This window comes from Malaya genurostris, chromosome 3, assembly GCF_030247185.1.
Source record: "Malaya genurostris strain Urasoe2022 chromosome 3, Malgen_1.1, whole genome shotgun sequence".
Classification (NCBI taxonomy): Eukaryota; Metazoa; Arthropoda; class Insecta; order Diptera; family Culicidae; genus Malaya; species Malaya genurostris.
The window spans coordinates 144,263,219-144,270,630 of record NC_080572.1 but is presented as its reverse complement, the minus strand read 5'-3'; the positions used below and the strand labels follow the sequence as shown (position 1 = coordinate 144,270,630).

The 7,412-nt window shown below is 39.4% G+C and overlaps 1 long non-coding RNA gene across 1 annotated transcript; it reads left to right on the top strand.

The window, feature by feature from the left end:
* The first annotated feature begins 5,450 nt into the window (after positions 1-5,450).
* On the top strand, positions 5,451-6,530 carry LOC131436966 (uncharacterized). Its single transcript, XR_009230679.1, has 3 exons — positions 5,451-5,641; positions 5,704-6,299; positions 6,374-6,530. It is a non-coding gene; the product is annotated as an uncharacterized LOC131436966 (long non-coding RNA).
* Positions 6,531-7,412: the final 882 nt, after the last annotated feature.

Sequence of the window (7,412 nt, the reverse complement as noted above, 5' to 3'; positions counted from 1 at the left end):
TGATATTGCCTAAACTATATACATAATTGCGCCTACTTCTCATCCTCCAACTCAATAAAAAATCGAACCCGTTTTGTTGCAATATTTACTTGCTTCTGGTCTGCCGCCACTTAATTTCGGGTGAAAACTACCAACACAATAAAAAATAGTCTAGATGGACAAATTTGAGTCGAATAAATGGTTACCCTCCAACATCAAGAAAAAGTTAAATATATTATCAACGTAATCCAATAAAACATTGTGACGATTCATTTTCAAATATTTTGATGAAATCAGGCATCCCTGCAACCAGCTGATCGGTGTTGACAAACGAGGGGAAACCAACTAGTAAAAAACTTTTACATAACACAAGGGGTGTACAGATAGTAAATAGTTCGCGCAGTACAATATAGGTGGAACTAGTGCATCACGAAAAATAATTTTTATTAGAATTTACTCATACTGTCATGTCTGTTAGTCTGTGAGTACAGCTTTTATACAGATTTTTCAAATTAAATACAGATTCATACAGATACAATATAAAGTAAGAAAGAAATTATGAAACTTTTCCGTCTAAGCGTGTTTGATTGCCCATATTAAAATGAAATTTTTTCGTGCAACTGTTTAATGATGAACGCTGAAAAACATTTATGTCATAAATTGAAACCAATTTGAATTGATGTTCTAGGAAGTCATGGCGTCATGAAAATTTATTGTCAGACTGAAAAGTTGTATGACCTGACTTGACGTTGCATATTGGGCGTTTGAATTCCAAGTCATCATTTTTGAACGAAAAAAGTATATGGATTCACAATTCAATTGTGGTTGATAACAGAAACAATTAAATTTCGTCGTTGAATGCTCTTGTCAGTGCGGCAAGGACTTACGATATAAAGGAATGCTCCTTGCATTTGCCATTTATTAACGATAATCTAATGGAATAACATATTTAAACATCTTTTTTTCCGAAATTTCCTTTCATTAGTGAATACATATAAATACAGATTTTTTATACAAAGCAGTACAGAGTTCTATGAAAATATCTGGCAACTCTGCTTCCACGTTTACGGCTTCTTATGTCAAAATAATGCTTTTCCAGATCTCGGCTAAACTTTTCTTATCCCATTCTAACCCAGCGAGATCCCTGCTAAACTTTTTTACTCCCGGTAAAACTTGTTTGAGTTCAGACAAAGTTTAGAGTGATTTGCCCCTTGAAGAAAAATGTGATCACCAGGGTATTTTACATCGTGGTATGTTCAGTTCATTTTGGATCTTTTCACGCGTTTTTTTGAAAACGGCCTAAAACCAAGTGAGCTAATTCGAAAAAATCGATATTGAGTTGTTATCAATCGAATTCAATTCACTATGTCAAAACAAAATGTTGGAATAATCGGTTACACCAGCAAGCGGTCCTGTTGCAGGTTTGCATAGCAACCATTGTTTGAGACATCAAACATTTTATGAAAAAGTTTTCATTCGATAATCAACTCTCCACTAGACAAGTCTAATATAGTTTTAGTCCGCTAAAACCTGGTCTTTTATTAGGTTATGGGCGACTCACGCAAGGAATCGGTCCACGGGATACCGTAGTTCTCGGGAACCGGCTACGATAATTGGAGCTTTAGAGTGGAGAGATACCTCAAGTCTTTGAAACTACTCGATGTCATCAAGAATGATCCACCAGCGGCTGCAGCTGAAATTCCGAAGTTTCAAGAACAAGACGAAAAAGCTGCAAACTTGCTGATTTCTTTCATCCATGACGATTTGCTGGACCTCGTCGGTGAAAAGGACACGTTGAAAGAAATTTGAAGAAGTCTTGAAGCCGTTTATGCGAAGAGGTCCGTCTCATCTCAGACTTTGGTAAGGAAGCAACTGGCGAAGCTCAGAATGGCAGAAGGATCGTCCGTGAAGAATCATTTGAAAACGTTCGAAGATTTGATACGGCAGCTGAAACTGGCTGGAGCACAGGTAGAAGAAAACGATGTCATCTCCCAACTGTTTGTCACACTCCCAGAATCGTTCGATCCTCTGGTTACTGCGTTGGAAAATCTGAAAACGTTCGAAGATTTGATACGGCAGCTGAAACTGGCTGGAGCACAGGTAGAAGAAAACGATGTCATCTCCCAACTGTTTGTCACACTCCCAGAATCGTTCGATCCTCTGGTTACTGCGTTGGAAAATCTTGGTGAAGATCTGAAACTGAATGTTGTTCGAGAGCGACTTCTTGCTGAAGAACTTAAGAAAACTGACCGGGCATCAGATTCAAATCAAGAAAAACCAGCAGCTTTTTCGGGATCGAAGCAGAAACCTGACAAATTTCTTGGCAAGTGCAATCGTTGCCAGAAGAAGGGACACAAAGCTAAGGATTGCCGTGTGAAGGTGAAGGTAGAAGCTAATGCTGCTTGCGGAGGAAAGGCGGTAGTTTTCATGACTGGAAGGTGCACCGTTGAAAGAAACGCGGAAATGGTATCGTTTAAACTGGACTCTGGCGCAACTGATCATCTTGTCAACGTGAAGCATTGTTTCACCAACCTTACGAAACTGAAGAATCATGTAGTCATCAATGTGGCGAAGGACGATCAGTCACTCATTTCATGGCATCGAGGCTGCATAATGGGTGTTAATAGCAAAGGTGTTCAAGTGGTCATCAAGGATGTACTATACGTGCCTGAACTTCGAGCGAATTTGTTGTCGGTGAAGAAGATGGCAAAGGCGAAATTGGACGTCACTTTCAAGCAAACCGAAGCTGTAATCAAACACGGTAGTCAGCTGATCGGAACTTGTGAAATGCGAGGTGATTTCTACGAATTCGACGTATTCAATGGAACTGTGGCTGCAAACTTGTGTGAAGATACAAGCGGCAATCTTTGGCATCGTCGCTTAGGCCATTTAGGAAGTAATAACTTGCAAGCGCTCGTGAAACACAACATGGTAACAGGAATTCCTGGGTTATCAAGAAAGCTGGATTTCTGTGATGTATGTGTTCTTGGAAAACAATGCCGGGAACCATTTACTGGAACGAGAGTGCGTGCTGTGAGGCCATAAGAAAGAGTGCATTCTGATGTGTGTGGCCCAATTACGCCGTCAGCATGGGATGGTTCTCGATACTTCGTTTCCTTCATTGATGATTTCACGCACTTCGCAGTAGTGTATCCACTCAAGAAGAAATCGGAAGTTTTCCAAAAATTCCGGGAGTATGTAGCCATGAGTACTGCTGCTTTGGGCCAAACAATCTCAAAGCTCACGGTTGACCAAGGAAGAGAGTATTGTTCCCTGGACCAGAGGGACTTTTACGTATCTAAAGGAATACAATTAGAACCTACAGCTGCGTACACGCCACAGCAAAACGGAGTGTCCGAGCGATTTAATCGGACAATCGTCGAAAAGGTTCGAGCGATGTTAATAGAATCAAGAGCTCCGAAGACTCTTTGGAACGAAGCTGTTTTGGCGGCCGTCTATTTAACAAATAGAAGCCCGACAAGTGCTGTCCCGCATTGGAAAACTCCAGCTGAAATGTGGACCAGTCATAAGCCAGACCTTGGTAAACTGCGTGTGTTTGGCTGTAGAGCATTCGCTTGGGTGCCAGCACAGCTGAAAGGAAAACTAGATCCAAAGAGCAAATCTGCTGTGATGATAGGTTACGCACCAAATGCTTACCGTCTATGGGATATTGAAGCAAAGAAATTGTTTCTGGCTAGAGATGTTAAGTTCGACGAAAGTAACTTTCCATTTGCGGATGAAAAGTATGACGAAACTCCTTTAGTTGTTATTCCTTACCAATACAACCATCAGGACAAGATCGATGTGAAGGTGCCTGGACCAACCGTGCAGAAGGACGAGATGGCTGAACAGTTAAACGACATTCTAACTGATGACGAAGACAATGACGAAACTGAAGTGCTCCCTTCGCAAACAGACCGTGGTTCAAACCTTGAAATGGTAACCCCGAGGCGCAGCGAACGGGAGCGCAAGCTCCCCGGTAAGTTAAAAGATTTTCTCACCGGAAACATATTCACTGCCGTTCAATCCGATTCTCCAGATGATAGTCCAAATATCGCCGATTCCACCACATTGTATGATGAAGCTGGTCGCTTAAATTCCGATGTTCCTGAAGGATACAACACTATTTCTGGAAGAGCTGACGAAAAACAGTGGAAGCTAGCTGTACGAGATGAACTGAGGTCACTCAATGAAAATCATGTTTGGCGAGTGGTAGAATGTCCAGCTGGTGTTATTCCTCTCAAATCCAAGTGGGTTTTTCGAGTGAAGCAAAACGAGAATGGAAAAATGATTCGATTCAAAGCCCGTCTGGTAGCCAAAGGTTTTCTGCAAAAAGCTGGTGTGGATTACGACGAAACGTATTCTCCTGTCGCTAAGCTGGCGACGATTAGAACCGTTTTGGCGGTAGCTGTTCACCGGAAGATGGTCATCCATCAACTCGATGTGAAGACTGCTTTTCTCTATGGGGAATTGAAAGAAGACGTTTATATGGCGGTACCTGAAGGAGTCGCTGCTCCCTCAAATCATGTATGCAAACTGGAAAAATCGCTGTATGGACTCAAGCAAAGTCCACGCTGTTGGAATAATAAGCTAAACGAACTCCTACTAAAAATCGGTTTCTGTCGATCCCGACACGATTACTGCCTCTACACCAGGATTAACGATCGAGGCGGGATATACATCATAATCTACGTTGATGACTTACTGATTGTTGGCGATCGATTGGAATTAGTGCAGAAAATTAAATTGTCCCTTGCTCAAGAGCTGCAGATGACTGACTGTGGTGAAATAAATCATTTCCTCGGAATCAAGATTCAGTATGATCGTGTTGCTGGTGCTTTGTTGCTCTCTCAAGAAGTCGCTGTTGATCATGTGCTGGAACGATTTGGTATGCTAGACTGCAATAATGTCAAGACACCGATGGAAAAAGGCTGTGTGCTTCCAGTAGAGACCGCGGGCGCAGTTTCTCAACCCTATCGTGAATTGTTGGGAAGTTTAATGTACACCATGCTGTGTGTGCGTCCCGATATTTGCTATGCAGTTGGATACCTTGGGCGCTTCCAAAGTCAGCCTGGAGAAATTCACTGGCAAGCATTGAAGCGAGTGGTTCGGTACTTAAAAGGAACCAGGAAAATGAAGCTGCTGTACATGCAAACCGAAAGAACAGAACCGTTAGTTGGTTATGCAAGCAACCATTGTTTGAGACATCAAACATTTTATGAAAAAGTTTTCATTCGATAATCAACTCTCCACTAGACAAGTCTAATATAGTTTTAGTTCGCCAAAACCTGGTCTTTTATTACAAAAGCTAACTGAAATTGAACAATATATGATTGTCAGGTTTGGTGATGCTTTTTCATAATATATATTAGTTTTACAATATATTTCTCAATTTGAGGAGTATTTGTACAAAATGTGTTTTTCGCCCTCTACTTAAAGCATACAGTCTTTTTGGCCCTGAATTTTAGACGTTTACTCAGACATGTCAAGTTTTGTTTTGGTTTATTCGTCCTTTTCTTTTGGCCCTTCGCAAGGTTTTAACTTGTTTATTGGCCGTTTTAATTATTATAATATCAATAATAATAACAGGTAACAATTCGTTTATTTTGAATGTTGGGGAGTGTAAATAGTGAAACTGCTACCTATTTATTAAAAGAAAACGGTAAGTTCCATTCTACAATAATCAGTTACTGAAGTTTACTGATTGTTTTTGTTTTTCATCAGGAATATGCATTCAAGACATACAATTCTTTCTTTAAACAAGTTTTCGAGAATGAGGAAACTAACTCAGAGGTGACAGTCAGTACATCCGGATCGATTTGGAACTATTCTCATAAAATAAATGATATACAAGTCCACTAACTACCGGGAAATTATGTTTTTGTTCGTTTATAAATCATCTTGGAAGCATTCAACTAAACAATGTTTTCATTCATCGGCACAACTTAAAATGATATGAAGCTGATGGCTAATAATGTTGGATTCAATGGGAATCAATAAAGTTAAATACGTTGATTCAAAATACCAGAAGGAATTCACTGTCATTCAAATAGCTAAATTAGTAGTTACTGAGAATGTTCACGATCTTATTCCGGAAAAAAATTACCATATGCTGTGATAACGATTTGCTGTTAATAAAAACTCGTGCCGATTATCTTTCATAGGAAAACGTTGCATATATTTATACAAGAAAAATATTAAACATATTGAGTAAAGTTACAATGCATTAAGATCTTCTAACTCTTCTTCGTGAAAAACATCCAAATCTGCCTCAAAGTGATCGAGTTTTTAAAATTTGCCTTCATCCTCGTTTTTTCGGAGTGAGCTCTTTCAAAAACGTTTCATAGTATTTTTTATTAGATACAAATTTCATCATTTTTCTTAAATCTTCTAGTTTAGCTTCTGGTAGTGGCAACGGTTCTAAGGTTATTGGACCAGGAAGTATAACAAATCCCGAGTTAGATTTGTATAAGGACATTTGAGACCAGCTTTAATCTAATAATATCATACTTGTACAATAGATTTTCATTAAACGTGCAATATTGAAAGCACATGATTTTTTGAAAGCTTATTTTTTTGTTATCACAATCCATAGTGGGTTTTTTGTAATATTTATCAAGTTGTTTCAGATTTAAATAATCTTTCTGTTCCATGGTATAAACCACCAGAGGTTGCTTGCGCCTAATACTACTAATGAATATTGCCCAGTCACGTGGAACTTCTATTTGTACATTTGATTTTTTTTTTGGCTCGTTCAATACAGCTGTGAACCGAATCTACCTCCATATGAAAATGTCCACTTTGCATGAAGTTATGAGTAATTTTCAGATCTCTTCCCTGTTTTCGAAACTGATCAATCAATGCCATGAATGTACTACAAATAACAATATTATGATCATTCAGGAGTTAGCCAAATTTTGTGCTAGGGCACATAACCGATTTTAATATGTTTACGTTTCGTCTTTGACTCATCAGTGCATAGCAGTTCAAATTGAACTGCTTTATGCAAAACTTGGCAGTTCAATTTGAACCGCTAAGCAGACGTAAAGTTTCTGCTACTTACAGAACACTTGTTTTCTTTGCATCGAAATGCAATGTCTATACTGACGTGCCGAACGAAAACGTGTTTTCGACTTTTTCTGGCCGATGCAGGTTTGGTCATTCAGGGGTTAGCCAAATTTTGTGCTAGGGCACATAACCGATTTTAATATGTTTACGTTTCGTCTTTGACTCATCAGTGCATAGCAGTTCAAATTGAACTGCTTTATGCAAAACTTGGCAGTTCAATTTGAACCGCTAAGCAGACGTAAAGTTTCTGCTACTTACAGAACACTTGTTTTCTCGGCATCGAAATGCAATGTCTATACTGACGTGCCGAACGAAAACGTGTTTTCGACTTTTTCTGGCCGATGCAGGTTTGGCCATTCAGGGGT